This window comes from Bufo bufo, chromosome 4, assembly GCF_905171765.1.
Source record: "Bufo bufo chromosome 4, aBufBuf1.1, whole genome shotgun sequence".
NCBI classification, from domain to species: Eukaryota; Metazoa; Chordata; class Amphibia; order Anura; family Bufonidae; genus Bufo; species Bufo bufo.
In genome coordinates, this window is record NC_053392.1 from 248588243 (window position 1) to 248614046 (window position 25804).

Here is a 25804-nt window from a genome sequence, read left to right on the forward strand (position 1 = left end):
CCTGCTTCATCCTCACCATCATTAAGGTATGATAATACAGCAGCTAAACCTAGAGACTTAAATAGAGCAATATCTGTTAAAATGACAGACATCTCACCCTCCACAACCTCACCTACTGATCAGGGCATTGTGGATGACAGAGATAAAGACCCTAATCGTCAGTGTCCTTTTCACAAGAAGCCTCACCCTCTTAAGAAATGTCGTGAGCATAGGCTTTACAAGAGTGCAGGGAGATTCTCAGGAAACTTGGCATATGCTACAAGTGCTGTGCTTCTTATAGCCATTTTGCTAAAGACTATAAAGTTGTCATCAAGTGCACGGAATGCGGTAACAACAGACATGTTACAGTCATGCATCCTACGCCACTTCCAGACAACCCACAACAATTTCCTACCTCCACTCCCGTCTCAAATCATGGCGGGGAGCAACAAGGTCATGCTCCAACCAAAGATAATGTCTCTTCTTCATGTACAGAAGTCTGTGGAGAAGGCAAGGACCACAAATTCTGTGCCAAGATATGCCTAGTCAAGGTATACCCAAGGGATCATCCTGAGAAAGCTGCTAGGATGTATGCCATAATAGATGAACAGAGCAACAGATCCCTGGTTAAGCCTAAATTCTTTGAGATCTTAGGCATAGAGGGTCACGCAACACCATAAACTCTTAGAACCTGTTCTGGTCATGTAGAGACCTTCGGCAGAAGGGTTGACGGGTTCATGGTCTCTCATATCAACGAGGGAGAGGGCATACCCCTACCAACGTTAGTTGAGTGCGACCAGATACCAGATGAAAGGGAAGAGATTCCCACTTCAGAAACTACATATCACCATCCTCAATTAGGGCACCTTGTTGATGAGTTTCCTGCAATGGACAAGAGTGCTGAAATCTTAGTCCTGTTAGAAAGGGACATTCTCACAGTACATAAAGTACGCGATCAGTGCGATGGGCCTGACAATGCGCCATATGCACAAAGACTTGACCTAGGCTGGGTAATAGTGGGCGATGTATGCTTGAACAGGATGTGTACGCCATCTGAGATCCACTCCTTCAAGACTTACGTGTTGGGAATTGGGCAACTATAGGCCAGTAAGCCTGACATCCATAGGGGAAATTAATGAAAACCATACTTAAGGAGAGGATTGTGGAACATCTAAAATCCCATGGATTGAAAGATGAAAAACAGCATGGATTTACTTCAGGGAGATCATGTCAAACTAATCTTATTGATTTTTTTGATTGGGTCATTAAAATAATAGATGGCGGAGGTACAGTAGACATCGCTTATCTAGACTTTAGTAAGGCTTTTGATACTGTCCCACATAGAAGGCTAATCATTAAATTAGAGTCTTTGGGACTTGGACTCCAATATTGTTAAATAAATTAGGCAGTGTCTGAGGGACAGACAACAGAGGGTTGTAGTCAATGGAGTAATATTTAGACCATGGTCTTGTTACCAGTGGGGTACCTCAGGATCTGTTCTGGGACCCATATTGTTTAATATCTTTATCAGCGCAATTGCAGAAGGCCTCGATGGTAAGGTGTGTCTTTTGCTGATGGACACAAAGATTTGTAACAGGGTTGATGTTCTCGGAGGGATACACCAAATGGAAAAGGATTTAGGAAAACTAGAGGAATGGTCAAAAATATGGCAACTAAAATTTTATGTTGATAAGTGCAAGATAATGCACCTGGGGCGTAAAAACCCAAGAGCAGAATATAAAATCAGTGATACAGTCCTACCTCAGTATCTGAGGAAAGGGATTTAGGGGTCATTATCTCAGAAGACTTAAAGGTAGGCAGACAATGTCATAGAGCAGCAGGAAATGCTAGCAGAATGCTTGGGTGTATAGGGTGAGTCATTACCAGTAGAAAGAGGGAGGTGCTCATGCCGCTCTAACAGAGCACTAGTGAGACCTTGTCGGTATTTTATTGGATTTTTATGCATTCTGTGAAAAAAAAATAATATATTTTTGCATCATTGATTGCCCTTTTTTTTTCATTAATTGCATAAATTAAATTAGAGTCTCAAGATAAAAGAAAAGGCGTTTTTATGTCCGCCTAGTGGATTCCCTGACTGATTTCCATATTTATTGACATTTTATCTATTATATAAAATATTAATATTTTATATAAAGATATCGTTTTGACATTATGGAGGCACTGCAGAGATCTTGAGATTATTTCTATAAATTATTTATGCAAATAGGAAAAATTCTACACTTCTTATTAGCTTGCCAGATTATTATTGTTATCTGTATTGATTATTGATCAGAATCATGAGTGCAACAGGCAGCGACCCAAGTAAGAGCCAGGCTATAGCAGAGAGTCCATCATACCCAGAACAGATATTCAATAAGACTATCGAATATATATATTCACGGGTTAAATTGGATAAGGAGATGACTGAATGGACTAATGAATTGCAGGCAAGAGCCTATGAAGAACGTGGGAATATATGGAAGTTAGGTGGCATGGGTTGATAGATACCTGTCATACATAGATTTTAACACAAAATAATACCAAGAGGGACCAACACCTATTATGCGCTTTGCCACCTGTTTGGTATGCAATATTGGCGGTCAATACTCTTTCACAAAAGAGAAAAGAGTCTGTGAAGGGAATGAGCACTATATAGCCCAGCTAGAAGCAGATCTCAAAGCCACAGGGGCCACGATCAAGGACTTAAAATACAACCTTGATCAACAGCCATGGATGCATACCAAAAGGCAAAAAGTGATTTGGAGGATTTACATCTCCGGTATTCCAAAATTAAGCAGACAGATGAATCAGCCCATAATCTAGTCAATGCTGAAAGGATCCATCTAACACTGTGGGATCTCCTGACCCTTCATTTCTTACTCCCAAATCCAGACATGTCATCACATGCTCTTGAAGCAGACCCATCCAAGACACTCCACAACCTGAAAGTGTTGGCGTGATTACACAGGAGGCATTAACCCAATTGAGTTGGCGTTCCAAACTGTAACCGCCTTACTAGGCAACACGGAAGCCCCTAGAAGTGTCTCTTCTCATATTCCCCTGTATAGAAATGTTAGGGTTAAATCACTTGTGCAATATGTGTCTCATGAGAGTGGGGAAAGCGCATGTGAGTCTGATAGTGATGTGGGAAAGCGTGTATCTTACTCCTGCCACGCAGGCAGGTCTTTGCCCACAAAGAGGATCAGGGTCCCAGGTGACCATCATATGCTGAGGTGGTCTCTAGGAAGAAAAATTGCCAATATTCAGAAAAGGATCAAAGTTCATCCAGCATAATTAAGTTTTTAAATGCCACTGTGTCCAAGTTCTCTAAGAAAGGTTCTTCTCAGATAGCAAATCACTTAGAACTGTATGAATCCACTATGGATTCTTTAAAATTATACTCTGATGCTGACAGGATCAGATTCCTTCATGGGCATTTGATGATAAGTATCGTCATTACTTTACCTCATTTAGGGAGAGAGGAATTCAAGATTGGCCAAGTGTCTGCATGAAGTTAAGCTGGAATTCGGACCTTACCGAGCCATTACTGCTGCAAACCGGGACATATATAAGCTTACATGTAGGCCCAAACAAAGTCCCTGTGAATTCCTTTCTGTCCTTAAAAATGCCTATGGGTTAGCATATAGGTCCCCAAACTGGGAACTGAAGAGTTTAAGCTGTTGTTCTATGATGCTATGCAACCCAGATCAAACTTAGCCTAGCCAGAGATTGAAGCTCCTTGGATAGGTTGGTGATGGCTGCCACACGCTGTATAATATCAGTGATGCCATGTAACAGGTGAGAGAAGATTTAAAATGTCCCAGAGCAAAATATAGCTGAAGCTAAGGTAAACCCTAGCTTGGGATTTGAAACACAGCCATGTAAGTTCCCTCAGTCTACAGGACCTGTCCAACAAACCCAGCAACAACAGGTAGGACCCAAGCAAACCAAACCCCAAAATCCCAACGGGTCAGAGGGGGATAATTTTGTTGCTGGGAGGTCTAACTACCGTCCATATTACAATAAGGGTCCCAAGGATATAGGCCCTATTACAATAGGGATTCCAGGGTTACAGGCACTGGAATAACAGGCCCAGAAAACTGAGGGAAGATAGGCAGGAACCCTCAAATTTACCTAGGAGTAGGTCACCCACCAATAATCAGGGCCCCCCACAAAACCAAAATATGCGCAAACCAAACAGGTTTGATCAGCTGGCAGAACAAGGATTTGTATCTCCAAAATGAACTTATCGGACCAATCAAAAGTTTACTCGACACCGGATAACAAGCCACCATCTTATCTTAGTTATTTCCAACAGGGTCTGGATTTGACAACAAAGAAGCCGAGATTAAGATCATTTGATGGCTCTTTGATAAGTGTAGGTGGGGACGCTTTACAGGTAAAAGGTACATTGTGGTTGACATTTAGAATTGGCAAGAAGACCATTAGACACCCCACATTGACTGTAGATCTTCCATATGATCGGTTGATTATAGGAATTGACCTTATGAAAAGGTTGAGTACCATAATAGACTTCATTAATAAAGCAGTTTGGACTCAGGTGAAGGCACCCATTGCCTATGAATTCTCTTGCAATGCACAAACCCAGCATAGTTGTGATATAATTGAAGAGAAGTCTAATTCTATTGAAGTTCATTTTAGGAACAGTCAAACGCCGGATGTCACGAGCCTGAAAAATGGTAAGCCTGAGGAAGCTGTCAACGGTGCCACTCACATAATTACCATCCAGAGGGACAGCATCAAAAAGGTAACCTTGGATGAGGATGTATTGACTATTTCTCTTGAAGGAGGAATTCACAAGTCACGGGACCTGACCAAACATCTCAATCCATGGTTCGGATTGAAAAGGTCAATGACAATTTATTGATTCCCATACAGGTGAACAATATAGCACGGGTGAAATATGCCAAGTTGGTTCTGAAATCCGAAGCCAGCTACATAAGCTTAGGACTCTAAAACAGGTCCACACCTAAAAGGATTAAAAGTTTCTCTCCACAGGAACATTGGGTTCATGATCTGGATGGAAATTCCCAGAGTCATAATGTGGTTGCAAGATGTCTTGCCTATTTCCATAGGAAATAAGACTACGGAACACGTTTTCATCGTGATAAATGAACCACGGTACCAAATGTATATAGGTAACGACCTTCTACACCGATTTTCCATGCAGATTGATCTGTGAATAAGACCTTATGGTCCAGATTACAGGAAACCCAGAGGGATTCCAGGATGTAGAGCAGGCCTTGAGAGTGGGACAACAGATGCCCTATGCTATAAGTATTGAGGTTGCTGAAGAGGTTGAATTCCTGAAGGATGCAAACCATTTCTTCCCCATTAAAGTAAAGAAGGGACAGAAACTGAAGATGCAGATGCCTTGATCTGTTTATCCAACCGGATGCAACAACTCAGCCTGAAGGTAAAGCCTACTCTCATGATAAACGTCCATCAGGTTCCATTATAGATGGTAGTCCAAAATATGGTTCCCATAGCGTATCTTTGCAAAAAGATACCGTAATTGGTTTAGCTATGAATTCAGAATACTACACTTTTGGATTCCAACATTATGTTATTTGACTTATTCTGATGAATACCTGACGGAAGCACAGGCATTAGAACAACGTTTTTTATCAACACCTGAGGGGTTATTTAATATCCATTCTGTTTATCCTTTCAGCTCTTTCATTGGTTTTCACCATGAAATCGATGAGAAGAGTACGAGTCCTGCCAACAAGGAAAGGATAAGGTATGCTACACCCAAAATGACAACCAGGGAGCTTAAAGAAGCTTACGAGTTAAGTCAGCCGGAATCTTCTCTGAATTTCAGAAGCGGGTGGAAGAACAAGTCTCTATAGCTGATGCATGCTCCGATGAGTCAGAGCGTCAACAGCTAAAAGAGCTCTTCACAGAGTTCCAGGACATGCTCACCAAGGATTCTTATGACTGTGGAGAAACAGACCTACATGTTGCAAGAATCCAGACAGATCCCAATGCAACCCCTGTCTTTGTCAAACAATACCGACTTCCGCTGGCGGCTTACGGGTCACTATCGGAAATCGTTAAGACCCTGGAGAGGAGGGGCATTATCCGTCCAATACATAGCTCGTTTAATCATCCGATACTTGGAGTCCTAAAACCCAACGGTCAATTTTGTTACTGCTCGGACCTAAAACAGTTAAACAAATGTGTTTACATGTCCAGATGGCCCGTTCCATATATTGACCAATGTTTGGCACAAATTCAAGGTTCAAAAATTTTCACCGCCCTTGACTGTGCACAAGGATATTGGACGATTAAAGTTGAAGAGAGGGATAAGTACAAACTGGCCTTTACATTTGGAAAGCAACAATATGCATGGACCCGACTGCCCTTCGGGTGCATAAATGCGGGGCATGAATTTGCTGTGTTCATGCATAAGGCAATGCCTGATGCCACTGAACAAGGTACCTTATCCTATGTGGATGACATTCTAATCAAAAGCACGACTTTTGAAGAAAACATTGTAGAACTGAGGTATGTACTAACCCAACTGAGAAAAGCTGGTGTGAAACTTTATTTTCAGAAGGCTCAATGGTGTCGTACCAATGGTGTCGTAACAAATCACTGCTGATGGAATCAACCCACAGAAGAAGAAGGTGGAAGCAGTGATCAATACCAAGTCACCTACAAATGTCAAGGAGTTGAGATCATTCTAGGGCATGATGAACTATTCACATAAGTTTTATAGATAATTATGCCAAAATTACAAAACCTGTTTTGCAGTTACTGAAGAAAGGAGTAAAATGGGAATGGAGTGAGCGTCATGAGCAAGCTGTGAATGAACTCAAGGCCAAACTTATCCAGGCACCATGCCTTGCCTATCCAGAAGGGGGAAAACTTTTCTTCATGGAAACAGGTTTCACTGACAAAAGCATGAGTGCAGTCCTTTTCCAAAAACAGGAAAACCGGAACAAAATCATAGCCTATGCCAGCAAGTCCTTGTCACCAGTAGAGGTAAAATTCAATAGCTGTGAGAAAGCCTTACTGTCAACTGTGTGGGCTTTACAATATTTCAGGAGTTTTATCCAAGGTGAAAGGATCATTGTGGAGACTGCACACCAACCGCTGCAATACTTGCAGAGTGATCGGATAAGGGGTGGAAACCTGTCAAATAGCAGGATAACCGCCTGGACGATGTTCTTTATGGGATGCCCATTGGAGATCAGGTATAAACAAAATAATAAGAACCCAGTTGCTCAAGGATTAGCTGAACTCCATGATTGTACCAATGCAGAACATAAAAGTGAGTCACAGGAGAATGATTTCCTGGAGGAACAATCATCATCCCCATATAAATCTTATGAAGAGGAGTACTGCAAACCATTACCATGTGTGTATGTAGATGGTTCTTCTTCCCATACAGATATAGGAACTGAGCGTACGCTGGTTGCACGTGTCGGAATCGTGTGGAATAATATGTTCCCAGAGATTTCCGTTGGATACAAAATCGGTCCCAAAGGTAGCAAAGTCACAGAACTTGCCGCCGTGTACAAAGCTGTACAAATGGCTATCGAATATCGAATTAAAGAGTTTAATCACAGATTCTGATTATATTCGGAATAGCTTTGTGGAATATTTCCCCGGATGGAAAAGATCCAAAATGATGAGAAGCAACAACAAGCCAGTCAAGCATGGTAAGATGTTTTTGCAAAATCGATGAGATGGTTATCACCAACAGTCTTGCAATTTACTGAAAAATGTAAAGGGTCATTCAAAGTATCCAGGTATGGATCAGGAGGGGAATGATCTAGCAGATTCCCTCACCAAACAAGCAGCCATCAATGGTGAAGTTTTGGACGTGGATGATCTCATGGGAACTATCCAAGTGGATTCAACAACGAGAAGTCAGGCCCAGAAGGGAACTGAAGCCAATGTGGTACCATGGAGCCAAGATTCCCCTAGTGAGGATCTCATTGCGAGCCAAAAGGGGGATCCAGTTATTGGTATATTTTATAACCACGTTGAGGATCCACAGAATTGTCCCATAAATACGGAAGACTATGATGGCAAAGAGGAGTTATGGATTTTGATGAAGGGTAAGTCCCAATTCTCATTACATGATGGATTGCTGATAAGGACCTCAAAGAACAGTATCACGCAATAGGTAGTACCTGCAGCGTATCGAGGTCTGATGCTACAACATACCCATGATGCCCCAACAGCTGGACATCGAGGTGAGAAAATAACATACGAGTTACTACGGGACTACACTTACTGGCCACATATGTTACAAGACGTGCGAACATATTGTCAAGGATGTCTAATATGCCCTCAATTCCAGCCACAAGGACCTACTCATCAAGCACCGCTGATGAAAAGGGGGGATGTCCATACCATGGTCAGACATCCAAATAGATTTTATTGGGCCAGTAACCACGTCAGCAAAAGGCAACAGATACATGTTAACCGTAACTTGTTTGTTCACAAAATGGGTGGAATGATTGCCGTGCAAAACATGCAGTTCAAGCGTATGTGCATCTCTGCTCATTAACCACATATTCTCCAGGTTTGGTCTTCCCCAACGCATCGAGTCCGATCGTGGAAGTCATTTACTAGTGCAGTGATGACAAAGATGTGGGAAATACTGGGCTAAAGAGGAAGCTACACATAGCTTATGGGCCAGCCTCTAGTGGTGGAGTGGAGCGTTACAACAAATCCATTGTGAATATTCTAAAAAAGTTTGACAATAAATCCGGTAAAGACTGTTGGTCCTCATGGCCATCAGGGCCACCCCAAGCGCAGCAACCAAACTTTCTCCCTTCGAGATGATCACAGGAAGGAAGATGGTGTTACCCCAGCATTTATTATACCGGACAACAGATCATAATTTGATAAATGCTACAACATCGCATCAATATGTGGAAAATTTACGCAAGCACCTTCAGCATGCTTTTGCTTTTGCCCAAAAGAATATAGAGAAAGCCACAATGAATGCTAAAACATACTACGATCTGAAAACAACTCAGAAGGATTTACGAACAAGTTTATCTCTATAACTTAGCTCGGGATCAAGTGAAGGAGAGAAAATTCTTACCTTCATAGAAAGGACCTTATGTCATTATTGACAAGTTATCACCAGTGGTATACAAGATAAAAATCCCTAAGGGGTATGAATTTGTGGAAAAATGGGTGCACATTAATCAACTACGTGTTTGTCATCCTAGCTCACGACTTCGAGAGATAGAAGGAGTCGGATGAGGAGAGGTGAAGAGATTTTACAGTTCCAGCTAAAGACGGAAACAAGGATTGGTATCATATGAACGTACAAGTTTTATGTGTTATCCACCACTTTTAGCTCATACTAACCCATCCTCACGTGTGTTTCCTCTACAACTAAATATCTATTGTCTCACCTCTGAAACCGGAACTTACTCTGTTCAAGAAAAGAACCTATGCCAATAAAAATATATGGCATTATAACCTCTTTTCTTGCAGGATAAAAAGTGAAAGATGTATGTACTCATATGTGTCATACAATATTTTAGGCGCAAGATGCCAACTAAGATGATTGCCATCATCTATGTCATCCTGATCTTGGGGAAGGAGTTCCACGCCGAGCCGATTGTTGTGCCAGGTCCTTCGTCCGGAATCATGCTGCAGGACACTGCGGGATTCATTCTGACGAACAAGAGGATTGTATCCCAGAAGATCTACATCAGCCTGGATCCACAGGTCTTTGTCGAAAAACAACTTAACGTGTCTCAGATCCTGTCGCCGGAGCTCCAATCCTGGTATCAGATGCACATCGGATATTCCCAAGAATGGATTACGCAGATCCTGGAACAAGCGAGAAAGACCTTGACCAGAGAGAAGTTTTCTACGAGTCAAAGACCAAGGCGGTTTATTTCTGCCATCGTTGCCACTATAATCTTTTGCGTAGTGGGCGCTGTCATTGCCACAGGTGTAACAGTTGCCAATTCCATCTCCATTAAAACATTGGAACTGGAGATCGGTTCACTAAAAAGTAACTTACTAAGTATACATGCAGAGATGGAGAAACAGAAGAAACACTTATCAGATTTATATACCGTATACAAGATACTATCGTTACTACAAACTTACACTCTGAATTATTGACCCATTCAATAAATCTTCACAAAAGTAACGAACAGTTTAAGCAGGAACTTATATCATTAAAGGAACATATTGACTTCCAGACCCAGGTTTACCACGACGAAGTGCAGACAACGATATATTGTATACCTCCATTTGGGCATGGGGGGGGAGATTACGTATGCGGTATATTATTTATCGTCATCATGGGATGGTTGAGTTTGCCGACCATTAAAGCAGTGCTTTGGATAAGGTTCTTCAAAAAGACTTTAGGTAAACTATGGCTAAAACACCATAGACAAGGTCTACGCGCCGTGACCCATGAAGAAGACATATGAAAAGCCCTTTTGAACATTCCAAATATATTCACACTTTATGGAACATTTTGGAATAAAGGGGGATTTGTCATGCATTTTCATAAGTGTGCATTTTCACAAGTGTACAGTCTTATCTGAAGATATTATAGTCTAAATATCAATGCTCATTGACTTTAAGTGTAAAGACAGACTGTACCAGAGTCTAAAATCTTTCTGTAGGATTGAAATAGGCCGAGATGAGTTCATGCTGAGTTCAGTTTGTGTAAAATGTTTGTAGCAAACAGAGTGTATTGTCTCTTAAAAATTATTGTGAGATGTGGTGTATCTGTTAATACTATAATTGGTCCTACAGACATGTGTCTGTGAGAGATAACCATTTAAATAGCAAGGTATTATTTTACTTCCTTACAAGGTGATTAAGGAAGTCGTGCCTTATGGGAAACATTTGGTGTGTGATGTCCAATTCATGTATTTATAATTATACTCTATATATTTCTGTGTGGTATATTTAGATTTGCAACATATCTTAACCAATGATTTATATAATGTGTCATTTATGTGTAACAGTGTGTCGATATACAATATATATATATATATATATATATATATATATATATATATACACACACACAGTACATACCAAAAGTTTGGACACACCTTCTCATTCAAAGAGCTTTCTTTATTTTCATAACTATGAAGGGATCAAAACTATGAATTAACACATGTGGAATTATATACAAGTGTGAAACAACTGAAAATATGTCATATTCTAGGTTCTTCAAAGTAGCCACCTTTTGCTTTGATTACTGCTTTGCACACTCTTGGCATTATCTATTATCTACTTGGCTATCTTGATGAGCTTCAAGAGGTAGTCCCCTGAAATGGTCTTCCAACAGTCTTGAAGGAGTTCCCAGAGATGCTTAGCACTTGTTGGCACTTTTGCCTTCACTCTGCGGTCCAGCTCACCCCAAACCATCTCGATTGGGTTCAGGTCCGGTGACTGTGGAAACCAGGTCATCTGGCGCAGCACCCCGTCACTCTCCTTCATGGTCAAATAGCCCTTACTTTCAAAGTTTTCCCAATTTTTCGGCTGACTGACCTTCATTTCTTAAAGTAATGATGGCCACTCATTTTTCTTTACTTAGAATTTGTAATTATGGCAAGAAAAAAGAAGCTAACAGTCTATTCAGTAGGACTATCAGCTGTGTATCCACCTGACTTCTCCTCAACGCAACTGATGGTCCCAACCCCATTTATAAGGCAAGAAATCCCACTTATTAAACCTGACAGGGCACACCTGTGAAGTGAAAACCATTTCATGGGGACTACCTCTTGAAGCTCATCAAGAGAATGCCAAGAGTGTGCAAAGCAGTAATCAAAGCAAAAGGTGGCTACTTTGAAGAACCTAGAATATGACATTTTCAGTTGTTTCACACTTGTTTGTTATGTATATAATTCCACATGTGTTAATTCATAGTTTTGATGCCTTCAGTGTGAATCTACAATTTTCATAGTCATGAAAATAAAGAAAACTCTTTGAATGAGAGGTGTGTCCAAACTTTTGGTCTGTACTGTGTATGTGTGTATATATATATATATATATATATATATATATATATATATATATATATATTATACCATGCATGTGTCATTTAGAATATATATTTTATGCCATGTATATCTCACTGACTGAATATAGCCTTATAAGGTCTAGAAAGTATTGAAGTTGTCTTCATACTAATTGGATTTCATGAGGAGAGCTGAATGTTATTAGTCATCCATGTGGACAAGTTAAATATATAAACCCGGATACCAAGTAAGAAGGCCCATTGTCTCGTTGTCCATTATCATGAATTTAAAAAGACAGTAGCATGTCTAGATTATGGGTAATTAAAAGTTTCAGGAAGAAACCCTTACTACTGATGTATATTGGAGAGGTTAAGAAGGTCATGTGAACGTTTTTATTAGGAATTAATGTTTAAGGTTGTGATATTCATCTGCAATACCACAGTGCCATCTAGAGGCAGATGCACAATATTATATTATTTTGTAACTTATTTTCCATTTAGCATATCAAGGGCTACGATTACATCATAGTAGTATTAACATACGTTAAACCCTCCTCAGTGGATTGGAAGATCATAATCAGGAGGAGGTAACATAAGATATCAGGGAGAATAAGTACTGCTGGGGTAGGAACATAGGAGAGACCATCAGACCATCAGGAGATCAGATCATCAAATCATCTCAAGGAGCAGGGTCCTCACAAGAAAGAAAAGATCCATAAAGGAAGCTGATCAATAGAAAGATATATCAGAAGAAACTTGAATTATATTTTGACTACTAGAGAACTCCTGAGAACTGGTCACATCCGAGACTCTGCCCATCCTTGACTTGGTAACGTATGTTATATTTATTGCTTGTGATATTAATAAGATACTTCTATCCATATATAGATAAAAATCCCCATATTGTGGGAATATATAGTGCTAGGCGCCTCCATAATGTTTAGTGTTCTATTAGCAAAGATGCATATTGCTAATGGAAAATCTGGCATTATTTGAAAAGAGGACTAAACCTTTGGAAAGTCATATTCCGTAGTCTGATTGCCGAATTGAATAAATTATCATATTAATATCATATATATTTTTGATTGTCATAGGCTGAGAAAGACTCAAGGGATAACATTTATTGTTCCTGTATTAATCTGTGTTTTGTCATGGTATAACCTGTTGGTAAATAGAAGATCCTGAGTCTCTTGATATATTAATTATTGGTCTGTTTGCTAAAACTATAGCATTTGCATTTTATCATATGTAACTTTAAGTCATTCTGCATTAGTGAAGTGTTGGTGTTTGGTTACAGCACCATCTAGTGGTGGTGAGGGGTATCACAGTTTAAAATCTGTATGTCTGAAAATTGTCGGTATTTTATTGGATTTATATGCATTCTGTAAATACATTTTTTATTTTTTGCATAATTGATTGCCCCTTTTTTTTCCCATTAATTGCATAAATTAAATTTAGAGTCCCAAGATAAAAGAAAAGGCATTATGTCCGCCTAGTGGATTTCCTGACTAATTTCCATATTTTATTAACATTTTATCTATTATATAAAATATATATATTTGCGGGAGCCTACCTGCCCGGGAAGTAGCGGTGAAGGGGTTCACGGAGGCAACGGCGGTAGCAGTCAGTCAGTGTGTAGTGTTGGGGGTAAAATCACCAACTCGGCGGTGTGGCAGTTTTTTGTTAAGCTGCCGGAGGAGGTGAACGTGGCCATATGTAAAATCTGTGTGCAGAAGGTGAAGTGTGGCCAGGTTGCCAATGTTGGCACTATGGCCCTGCATCAACATATGCAGCATCGCCATAAAGTGGCTTGGGAGAACCGTGGCTTTAATGTGGTGATCCAGCCTGCCGCAGCAACCGCTGCATCACCCGGTGGCATGCACCTGGTTTCAGGTAGTCAAGGCTCCACCACCTCAGCTGAAGGATGCTGCCTGTCCTTCCCATCATTTGCTGGTCCCGATGCTCCTCCTTCTCCTTGTCAGTCATTCCATCAGCAATCGATCACCGAAACAATTACCAAGAGACAACAGTATGAGTGCACTCATGCAATGGTACAGAAGCTGAATGTGCTACTGTCCCTCCCTTTCCATGTGGTGGACTCTGCACCTTTCAGAGAACTGATGGCTTGTGCCGAGTCGAGGTGGAGAGTCCCAAGCCTTCATTTCTTTGCCAAAAAGGCAGTACCAGCCCTGCACACGTATGTAGAACAGGAGGTGAGCCAGTCCTTGAGCCTGTTGGTGTCTGCCAAAGTGCACGGCAATGCCGACGTGTGGAGCTCTAACTACGGTCAGGGAAATTACATGTTCTTTATGGCCCACTGGGTGAATGTGGTTCCTGCACAGCCACACCAGCAACTTGGCCAGGTGACGCCGCTTCTGCCTCCACGTTGCCACCACTCAGCCTCCACTGCAAGGACAATTCATAGTGCCCCTCCAGCATACCACATGTGCAGGACACGGCGGTGTCACGCTGTTCTGCACCTTGTTTGCCTGGGCGAACTGAGTCACACAGGGGAGGAACTGCTCCATGTCCTTCAGCAAGAAATCAAATCCTGGCTTTCTCCGCGACAACTGAAAATTGGAACCATGGTGACCGACAACGGGAAGAACACTGTATCGGCGCTGCGTCAAGGAGGGCTAAGCCATGCGCCCTGCATGCCTATTTCCATTGGTCATTTGACCATAATACATCTATTCTCATGTGCTGGTAGTTTAAACTTCACTTTTATTCCCTCGTATTAAATGACTAACTTAATACCAAAACTGTGAGACTTTAAAAAAAATTATCAGTAGATGTAGAGCAGATAGCCTGAATAAATGATTTCAACCAAAGTGTGAAGTATATTGCTGTTTGTTTCCCACAGTCTCAATTAGCTGCTTGTAACACTGTAGCATTAGAACAGCCAGTGCGCTCTTTGGCTGGCTACATTTTATTTCAATTATACACTGTATACATATATTTCCCTTGATGCTAGCTGCTTACTTCTGAGTTTAACATCACACACAAAAAACGCTCACCCTGCCTCCCGACATGTTTCACCGGGGGATCGTGCAGATATGTGTGTTGGGGGCAGGGACCAGCTTTTAATAGATTGGTAGGTGATGTCATGATAGTTCCACGAATGATATTTCACCTGGCTCCCATTGTTTTGAATTAGTGTAAAGTAGTCTTGGACTGGCTCACTCCTCCTACATGTTCCGCCCGCATATCGCGTCATTCTAGCTTCTCCCCCAACCATCTCAGTCATAGCGGAGGTTCGCGCATGCTCGCCCACTTTTTCCTCCTCATTGTTCACAATACACATCCTCTACTTGTATTAGATGTTAGAACCTAAATACTTCAGACTACCCACAATATTTGTTGTAAATAATGTAATACTTATCTTCTACAGCAGTGTTTCCCAACCAGTGTGCCTCCAGCTGTTGCAAAACTACAACTCCAGCATGCCCAGACAGCCTTTGGCTGTGCGGGCATGATGGGAGATGTAGTTTTGCAACAGCTGGAGGCACACTGGTTGGGAAACACTGTTCTACAGTCTATAATTACTGAGCAGCCTGCAATAGTTATTAAATCTTGATTATATTATATTTTCATAAACATAATAATATCATAATATACTCTGATTATGGTTTCTTCATTAATTCTCTCTCTATCTGGTTACATTTCAATTCATTTCTTTATTTTAACAATAGTGAACAGAAATAGAAAAAAATAAAAGTAAAAAAATAATATAAAAGTAAATAAAAAAATAAAAGTCCGCAGCCGGAATTTGTGACTCCTAGAGTCGAAACTACAGAAAAAAACGGAAATTAAAGAGAGAAAGCACTGAAATACAACAGAGACTAAAAAGATTTTGACACAGGTCACATATACATTAAAGCCATAAATAGATCTCCACAAAATAGGAGCAGCGATTGAATACAATATACAGATATATCAGAGTCTGAGAGCTCAGAATCTGAAGGAGTACCACCAATTGAAAAGTAGGAACTAAGAGAAAAGTAAGAAATAAGGGAGGATATCAGCAGAGAAAAAAACAAAAACTAATCCGAGTATTAACCAAGGATGGCACAAGGAAAATATCCAAATCAGGGTATTCAAAACATCAATGTGGGATTTCAACAATCATCATCATTCTTACCTCCCTCTTTAGTATTAACAACAGCATCAGACACTCCCGCTATAGTGTCCCCAAGTACAACATCAAATCCATCTTTTTTAGTGCAAGGCATACAGCTGAGAGATCGGGACAATGGGGTTACAATCAAAAAAACATAGTGGGAGGTGCAGAGGACTCGGTAATGCAAATTATAAATCTATCACATACAGTTTTGAAACCAGAATATGAAACCTTGATTCAAAAGGGCTTGTCATTTACCCCTGCTCCCAAGTATGACTGTTTCTCATGGATAAAATACATCAACCTGTTTGCTAGAAAACTAGCACTATATAAGGAATTTAAAACTAAAGAACATACGGTAATATAGGTGAAATTGAGAGGAGAGAAGTGGCAGCTCTGAATACACTGGAACAATTATCTAGAGAAGGAGCAGGAGAGGTAATAATCCCTCAAGAACCCTTTAGCAAGATGAGTCCAAAGTCCAGATTTACCCCTCATGCCAATGTACAGGCGTTTGTTGATTTAGTTACGGAAGATCTATAAAAAAATAAAAACCAACAAAAGTATGGTGGGTGGAAATTTGTCCAAGGAAGAGAGAGAAGCAATCATAGAATAACATAAAATAACAATCTAATAATAAAACCATCGGACAAGGGAGGAAATGTAGTGTTGATGGACAAAGTAAAGTATGTCGCAATGGTGATGAGACTCCTGAATGATACAATTACCTACAAAAGATTGGGGCACAATCCGACGGGGAAGTTTAATAGTGAACTTAATAGCATATTACTAGATGCGAAAGAAAAACAATTACTAATGATGAATATTAGGTGTTGTGCAAACCTCGTCCCACCATTGCTACTTTCTACGCAATACCAAAAGTCCGCAAAAAAACGACAACCGATGCCAGGAAGACCGATAGTCTCTGGAAATCAAAATATATGTGAAGGAATTAGTGCATATGTTGATTAAATCATTGCACCATTCGTCCAAACTTTTCCCTCCTTCATTAAAGACACCAGAGACACTGTCATCAGATTGCGAGATATACACGTTAATGAAAAAAACATTGATAGCCAGTCTTGACGTCTAGGCTCTTTATACAAGTATACAACATGAGATTGGTATTAAAGCAGTAGAATAATTTCTTAACACAAAAGAAACACAATTTCACGAGCACAATAATTTTGTCACAACACTTTTACGGTTTTTACTTACATACAAATACTTTGTTTGATGGCAAATATTATTTACAGATAAACGGGACAGCAATGGGCACAATTTGCACAAAGAGTTTTGCTAATTTATTTTTAGGATGGTGGGAGGATAAAAAAAATTCACGGAGCACAATATACAATACACAGATCACATTTTATTTTAGGGTCGCTATATTGATGATATTTAGATTTTTTGGGATAGCACAGAAACAGTTTTGTAACTTCACGAACACCTTAAATGAAAATTATATTGGACTCGCCTTTACGGCAGAGATACAAAAAGAGAGCCTCAGCTTTCTTGATTTGAAAATCGCTCCAAGATATGATGGCAGTGTCACGACTGAAGTGCATAGAAAACCTACTGCAACAAACAATTTTTTGCAGTGGAGTAGTTTCCACCCACCATCATTAAAAATCAGTTATTGCAGTCGGACAATACCTTAGAGCCAAACAAAACTGTACAGACGAACTAGCTTTTGAAAAAGTAGCATACTCTACAGTAGGTTCCTAGCCAGGTGGTATCCTAAGAAATTACTCCATCGAGCATATAGTAGAGCCAAGAATACAGAGAGAAATAGTTTATTTCAGGAAAAAGATAAAAAAGAAGATAAAAAAATATTATGCTGTATAGGAATGTGCGATGTTCAGCATCAAACAGTATACAAGATTCTGAAATGTCATTGGCATGTCCTGTGAGTGGATGGTGATCTGAAAGAAGCGATTTCAGTTTATCCCACAATTACTTAAAGGAGAGAAAGAAAATCTAAATAAATTATGGTACAGAACAACTTTCAAAGAAAACAAAGAAGAATAGAAACTTGATTGGCGGTGAAAGGTTCCTACCCTGTGGAAAGTGCAATTTTTGCAACTATACATCTCCTAAAAAGAGTTTATTAATCCAGTTGATGGGAAACAATACACCATTAGAGATTATATAAATTGTAAAAACCATGGGAGTAGTTTACGCCATTCAATGCTAATGTCCCAAACTGTACATTGGAAAGACAATTCAAGAATTGAGGAGACGTATATTGAAACATCTCAGTAACTTAAATACTAAGGCTACTTTCACACTAGCGTTCGGGGCTCCGCTTGTGAGTTCCGTTTGAAGGGGCTCACAAGCGGCCCCGAACGGATCCGTCCAGCCCTAATGCATTCTGAAAGGATGCGGATCCGCTCAGAATGCATCAGTCTGGCTCCGTTTGTCCTCCGCTCCGCTCAGCAGGCGGACCCCTGAACGCAGCTTGCAGCGTTCAGGTGTCCGCCTGGCCGTGCGGAGGCAAACGGATCCGTCCAGACTTACAATGTAAGTCAATGGGGACGGATCCGTTTGAAGTTGACACAGTATGGCTCAATTTTCAAACTGATCCGTCTCCCATTGACTTTCAATGTAAAGTCAAAACGGATCCGTTTGCATTATCATGAACAAAAAAAAAAAAAAAAAATTTTTTTTTTTTTGTTCATGGTAATGCAAACGGATCCGTTCTGAACGGATCTAAGCGTTTGCATTATAGGTGCGGATCCGTCTGGGCACATACCAGACGGATCCGACCTAAACGCAGGTGTGAAAGTAGCCTAAGGGTCCATTCACACGTCCGTTGTTTCTTTCCTGATCTGTTCTGTTTTTTGCTGAACAGATCTGGACCAGATCTGGACCCATTCATTTTCAATGGGTCCTGAAAAAAATCGGACAGCTCAATGTCTGATTTTTTTTCAGGACCCATTGAAAATGAATGGGTCCAGATCTGGTCCAGATCTGTTCAGCAAAAAACGGAACAGATCAGGAAGGAAACAACGGACGTGTGAATGGACCCTAAGAGACACCACTCTCTAAACATATAAAGAACTATCACAGAGGTAATCCATCTGGACTCAAAGTATGGGAATACAAAAAATCTAAGTATGCCCAAGACAGGGAGATATTGATAAAAGACTGCAGCAAGAGGGAACCAGGTGGATTTACCGCCTGAAGACCCTGTCACCAATGGGAATAAATGAAGGCTTTACATACGCCTCATTTTTGTAATTAATCTCAGAGTGATTATAGGCTGGAATTATCGGTACAGCATATATAGTAAATAGCTATACATGATGAATAATGTTGTTTATTAAAAAATATATAAAGGAAGAGGACAACTGTGGAAACATAAAGGGACCAAAAGTGACTAAGGTATACACTATCAAAATAAAGAAAGATAAAATAAAGGAAATGAGAACAATATGTGTACAACTACAAGAAATAATCTAGGTAGGGAACTCCACAAATTAAGTAAGATGCTCCCAATTGTAATATAAAAATAAAAAAAATGGTTAACGGAAAGTGGGAAATAGAAAATAAAAGATTAAGTGAAAAATTATATAGCAATAAAATGTATTGCTACTAATTGACAGCAATAATTATCTAAGAGTGCCTACATCAAGATCCTATTCTTTTTATTAATATACAGTTGCAAGAAAAAGTATGTGAACCCTTTGGAATCATATGGATTTCTGCACATCTTCATCTAAGTCACAACAATAGACAATCACAGTCTGCTTAAACTAATAACACACAAAGAATTAAATGTTACCATGTTTTTATTGAACACACCATGTAAACATTCACAGTGCAGGTGGAAAAAGTATGTGAATCCCTAGACTAATGACATCTCCAAGAGCAAATTGGAGTAAGGTGTCCAATCAATGAGATGAGATTGGAGGTGTTGGTTACAGCTGCCCTGCCCTATGAAAAACACACACCAGTTCTGGGTTTGCTTTTCACAAGAAGCATTGTCTGATGTGAATGATGCCTCGAACAAAAGATCTCTCAGAAGACCTAGGATTAAGAATTGTTTACTTGCATAAAGCTGGAAAGGGTTATAAAAGTTCAGCACTGCTGCTACTCTCCCTAGGAGTGGCCGTCTGTCACTACCAGAGCTTTGAGACGTTCTCACAGCTCTGTTTCTCCACCCCTGTGATGATGTCACTACTAGAGTTTGGAGGAGTTCCCTCTGCTCTGTTTCTCCGCCCCTGTGTTGAGGTCTTTACTTCCTCCCAGCTGTCCCTCCTGTGTTTTGATTTATCTGCCTTTAAATCACCCCTCCTCCTTTGTAGGGTGTGGATTATACTTTTCATTTGAGCTGTATCTCTTGCTTGAGTATCTTCACTTGTGTGTTATCTTTCTATGGACCTGAGTTCTGCTGAAGCAAGTACTTCGGATAGTGTCTGCTGACTTTGGATCTGTCTTCACTGATGCTGCAGCTCCTTCAGTGAAGTGTGCAGACATTGTGTGTTTCTGTTTGTTTTCTGACTGGATCCGAGACGACCCCGGTTCCGTCCATATTCTGAGCAGGGCACCGGTGGCCGTGCCCCTTCCACTATTGTAGGGGTTACAGTGGTCATCAGTCTTGGGTACGCGGGCATGTCTCGATCCACCATTTGGATCTGGACATGTGCTTAGTAGCATAGGGAGAGCTTTTAGGGTCTGACAGGGGTCACCCTTTATCCTCCCTAGTTTGGGTCCGGTCAGTAGCTTATTCACTGTGTATGCTCTTGTTGCTCACATACAGACGTGACATTATAATCCACCATAACCATCCTTTTTGACATGGATCCGCTTTCTAACCTGGTTGACCGTATGCAGGGTCTTTCTTTGGAGGTAGCGGATCTCCGTCAATCTATGACTCAGCTTCATGCATTGGGCTATGCTCCGGCCCATGGAGTCTGTTGCGAGCCAAAGGTCTCACTTCCGGAAACGTTCTCCGGGGGCAGTGAGAATTTTGTTCTCTTCAGAGAGGCATGCAAACTCCATTTTTGCTTGTGTCCCCACTCCTCTGGTAATGAGGAGCAGAGGGTGAGGATTGTCATCTCCCTGCTCAGGGGTAATGCTCAGACTTGGGCTTTTTCGCTGCCATCGGGGTATCCCTCCCTTCGATCCGTGGAAAGATTTTTTGTGGCCCTGGGGCAGATATATGATGACCCGGATCGTGTTGCTCTGGCTGAATCCAACTTACGTTTTTTATGCCAGAACAAACTGTCTGCGGAGCTTTATTGTTCTGAATTTCGGAGATGGGCAGCTGATTCAGGTTGGAATGATGCTGCACTCCGGAGTCAGTTCTGTCATGGTCTCTCCGAGAGATTGAAAGATGCGTTTGCTTTCCATGAGAGACCAACGTCCTTAGAGTCTGCCATGTCATTGGCGGTACGCCTTGACAGGCGTCTAAGAGAAAGAAACGAGACCTCTCTGTCCAGCCATTGTCAGTCTAGGGGCAGTGGTGCGGACTCATTCAGTGTGCAGGGGCCTCATCCTGTCTCGGTCCTCTCTGAGGAGGAGCCCATGCAGCTAGGTCGACTTGCCCCTGATAAAGGAGGATTTAATCCTCAGAGAATGGTGTGTTTTTGTTGTGGGGGCATAGGTCATTTGGCAAATGTTTGTCCGTCTAGGAAATTCATGAACTGTACTAAGAGTGATAATAAGAGAAAAACCTCAAAAGGTAAATCATCAAACTCTGCTTCATCTGCTACTTTGGGCAAAGTTGATGTAGGAATTGATGCTTTTCCTCTGACCTGCAGTTCCCGTTTTCTCCTTTCTGCCAAGGTGGCGCTAGAGAACAAAGTCATTTCTTGTGAAATTTTTGTCGATAGTGGAGCGGCCGTCAATTATATTGACACTCAATTTGTAGCCATGCATGGTTTTCAGGTTTGCACATTAGAAAAGGATATACCTGTTTTTGCTATTGACTCTGCTCCACTCTCACAGAGATCCCTGAAGGGCATTGTTCACAATATCCGGTTAGCTGTAGGTGACACTCATGTGGAGGATATTTCTTGTTTTGTCCTTAACGGATTGCCTTCTCCTCTAGTTTTTGGGTTACCCTGGCTCACTAGACATAACCCCACTATTGATTGGCAAGGAAGGCAAATAAATGAGTGGAGTGAGTTTTGTAGAGAGAATTGTCTCACAGCGACTTTGGCAGAGGTGTCTACTAAAACTGTGCCATCATTTCTCTCTGATTTCTCGGACGTGTTTTCCGAGAGCGGTGTTCAGGAGTTACCTCCTCACCGGGAGTTTGACTGTCCCATTAACCTCATTCCCGGCGCCAAGCTGCCAAAAGCACGCCTTTACAATCTCTCACAACCGGAAAGAATCGCAATGCGAACCTATATCTCTGAGAGTCTCGATAAGGGGCATATTCGTCCCTCAAAATCACCTGTTGCCGCTGTTTTTTTTTTTTTGTTAAAAAAAAAAGATGGCTCTCTGAGACCTTGCCTAGATTTTAGGGAGCTGAACCGTATCACGATTCGTGATCCCTATCCCCTTCCTCTGATTCCGGACCTCTTCAATCAAATTGTTGGGGCCAAGGTTTTTTTCCAAATTGGATTTGAGAGGCGCGTACAACCTAGTCAGGGTCAGAGAGGGGGATGAATGGAAAACGGCCTTTAATACCCCTAACGGGCATTTCGAGAATCTCGTTATGCCTTTCGGCCTGATGAATGCTCGGCCGTCTTTCAGCATTTTGTTAACAGTATTTTCTACCATTTAATGGGGAAATTTGTATTGTTGTATATTGATGATATTTAGATTTTTTCCCCTGATGTTCAGACCTCTCAGGATCATCTTTTTCAGGTTCTGCGGATTCTGCGGGAAAATAAATTGTACGCCAAGCTGGAGAAATGTGTTTTTTATGGTATCGGAGATTCAATTTCTGGGTTTTCTCCTCTCTGCTTCTGGTTTTCGCATGGATCCGGAGAAGGTCCGAGCTGTGCTTAAGTGGGAGCTTCCTGAGAATCAGAAGGCTTTGATGCGCTTTCTGGGTTTTGCGAACTATTACAGAAAGTTCATTTTGAATTATTCCTCTGTTGTCAAACCCCTCACTGACATGACAAAAAAGGGGGCAGATTTTTCCTCTTGGTCGGAGGAGGCGCTTGCAGCTTTTTCTAAGATTAAAGAGAGTTTTGCGTCTGCTCCCATCTTGGTGCATCCCGATGTTTCCTTACCTTTTATTGTTGAGGTGGATGCTTCCGAGGTGGGTGTGGGTGCGGTATTGTCCCAGGGCCCTTCTCCCGCCAAATGGCGACCCTGTGCCTTTTTCTCTAAAAAACGCTCCCCGGCAGAGAAAAACTATGATGTGGGAGATAGGGAGTTGTTGGCCATCAAGTTGGCTTTCGAGGAATGGCGCCACTGGTTGGAGGGGGGCAGGCACCCTATCACCGTTTTTACCGACCATAAGAATCTGGCGTACTTGGAGTCGGCCAAGCGTATGAATCCGAGACAGGCCAGATGGTCTCTGTTCTTCTCCAGATTCAATTTTGTCGTTACATTCCGCCCTGGGATCAAAAATGTGAAGGGTGATGCTCTCTCTCGCTGTTTTCCGGGAGGAGGAAACTCCGAGGACCCGGGTCCCATTTTGGCAGAGGGGGTAGTTGTTTCTGCTCTGTATTCTGATTTGGAGGCCGAGGTCCAGGCTGCCCAGACTGAGGCACCTGCCCGTTGTCCTTCTGGGAAGTTGTTTGTGCCTCCTGAGTTACGTCACAAACTCTTCAAGGAGCATCATGATACTGTTCTTGCTGGTCACCCCGGGAGTAGAGCCACGGTAGATCTCATTGCTCGGAAATTTTGGTGGCCGGCTCTTCGTAAGTCGGTGGAGGGTTTTGTGGCTGCTTGTGAGACTTGCGCTCGCGCGAAGGTTCCTCGTTCACGGCCTTCAGGTCCCCTTCTCCCGTTACCCATACCTTTCCGTCCTTTGACACACCTGTCCATGGACTTTATCACGGATCTTCCTCGTTCCTCAGGGAAGTCGGTGATCCTGGTGGTGGTGGACCGTTTTAGCAAGAAGGCTCATTTCGTACCCTTCCCAGGTTTACCCAATGCTAAAACGTTGGCGCAAGCTTTTGTCGACCATATTCTTAAATTGCATGGCATTCCCTCTGATATTGTTTCCGATAGAGGCACGCAGTTTGTGTCCAGATTCTGGAAGGCTTTCTGTTCTCGCCTGGGGGTTCGGCCGTCCTTCTCTTCTGCTTTTCACCCGCAGTCGAATGGTCAGACTGAACGTGTCAATCAGAATCTGGAGACATATTTGCGCTGTTTTGTGGCAGAGAACCAGGAGGATTGATGTTCATTTCTCCCTCTGGCTGAGTTTGCTCTGAACAACCGTCGTCAGGAATCTTCTGATAAGTCACCATTCTTTGGTGCATATGGGTTCCATCCGCAGTTTGGGACATTCTCGGGAGGGGCTCCTTCTGGTTTGCCTGAGGAGGAGAGATTTTCCTCGTCTTTGTCTACCATTTGGCAAAAGATTCAGAGTAATCTTAGAAAGATGAGTGAGAAATATAAGCATGTGGCTGATAAGAGACGTGTGCCTGGTCCGGACCTGAATGTGGGTGATCTGGTGTGGTTGTCTACAAGAAATATTAAACTGAAGGTTCCCTCCTGGAAATTGGGTCCCAAGTTTATTGGGCCTTAAAAAATCTTGTCAGTCGTCAATCCTGTTGCCTCCTCCTCCGATTTTGGTTGATGGCAATCTGGAGTTTGAGGTTTCCAGAATTGTGGACTCTCGCATTGTTCATTGGTTCTCTTCAGTACCTCGTTTATTGGAAGGGTTATGGTCCTGAGGAGAGGATGTGGGTCCCGGTGTCGGACATTAAAGCCACTCGCCTCATCAGGGCATTTCATAGGGCTCATCCTGAGAAGGTGGGTCCTGGGTGTCCGGAGTCCACCCGTAGAGGGGGGGGGGGGGGTACTGTCACTACCAGAGCTTTGAGACGTTCTCACAGCTCTGTTTCTCCACCCCTGTGATGATGTCACTACTAGAGTTTGGAGGAGTTCCCTCTGCTCTGTTTCTCCGCCCCTGTGTTGAGGTCTTTACTTCCTCCCAGCTGTCCCTCCTGTGTTTGATTTATCTGCCTTTAAATCACCCCTCCTCCTTTGTAGGGTGTGGATTATACTTTTCATTTGAGCTGTATCTCTCGCTTGAGTATCTTCACTTGTGTGTTATCTTTCTATGGACCTGAGTTCTGCTGAAGCAAGTACTTCGGATAGTGTCTGCTGACTTTGGATCTGTCTTCACTGCTGCTGCAGCTCCTTCAGTTAAGTGTGCAGACATTGTGTGTTTCTGTTTGTTTTCTGACTGGATCCGAGACGACCCCGGTTCCGTCCATATTCTGAGCAGGGCACCGGTGGCCGTGCCCCTTCCACTATTGTAGGGGTTACAGTGGTCATAAGCCTTAGGTACGCGGGCATGTCTCAATCCACCATTTGGATCTGGACATGTGCTTAGCAGCATAGGGAGAGCTTTTAGGGTCTGACAGGGGTCACCCTTTATCCTCCCTAGTTTGGGTCCGGTCAGTAGCTTATTCACTGTGTATGCTCTTGTTGCTCATATACAGACGTGACACCGTCCTGTAAAGATGACTGCAAGAGCTCAGCGCAGACTGCTCAATGAGGTGAAGAAGAATCCTAGAGTGTCAGCTAAAGACTTACAAAAGTCTCTGGCATATGCCAACATCCCTGTT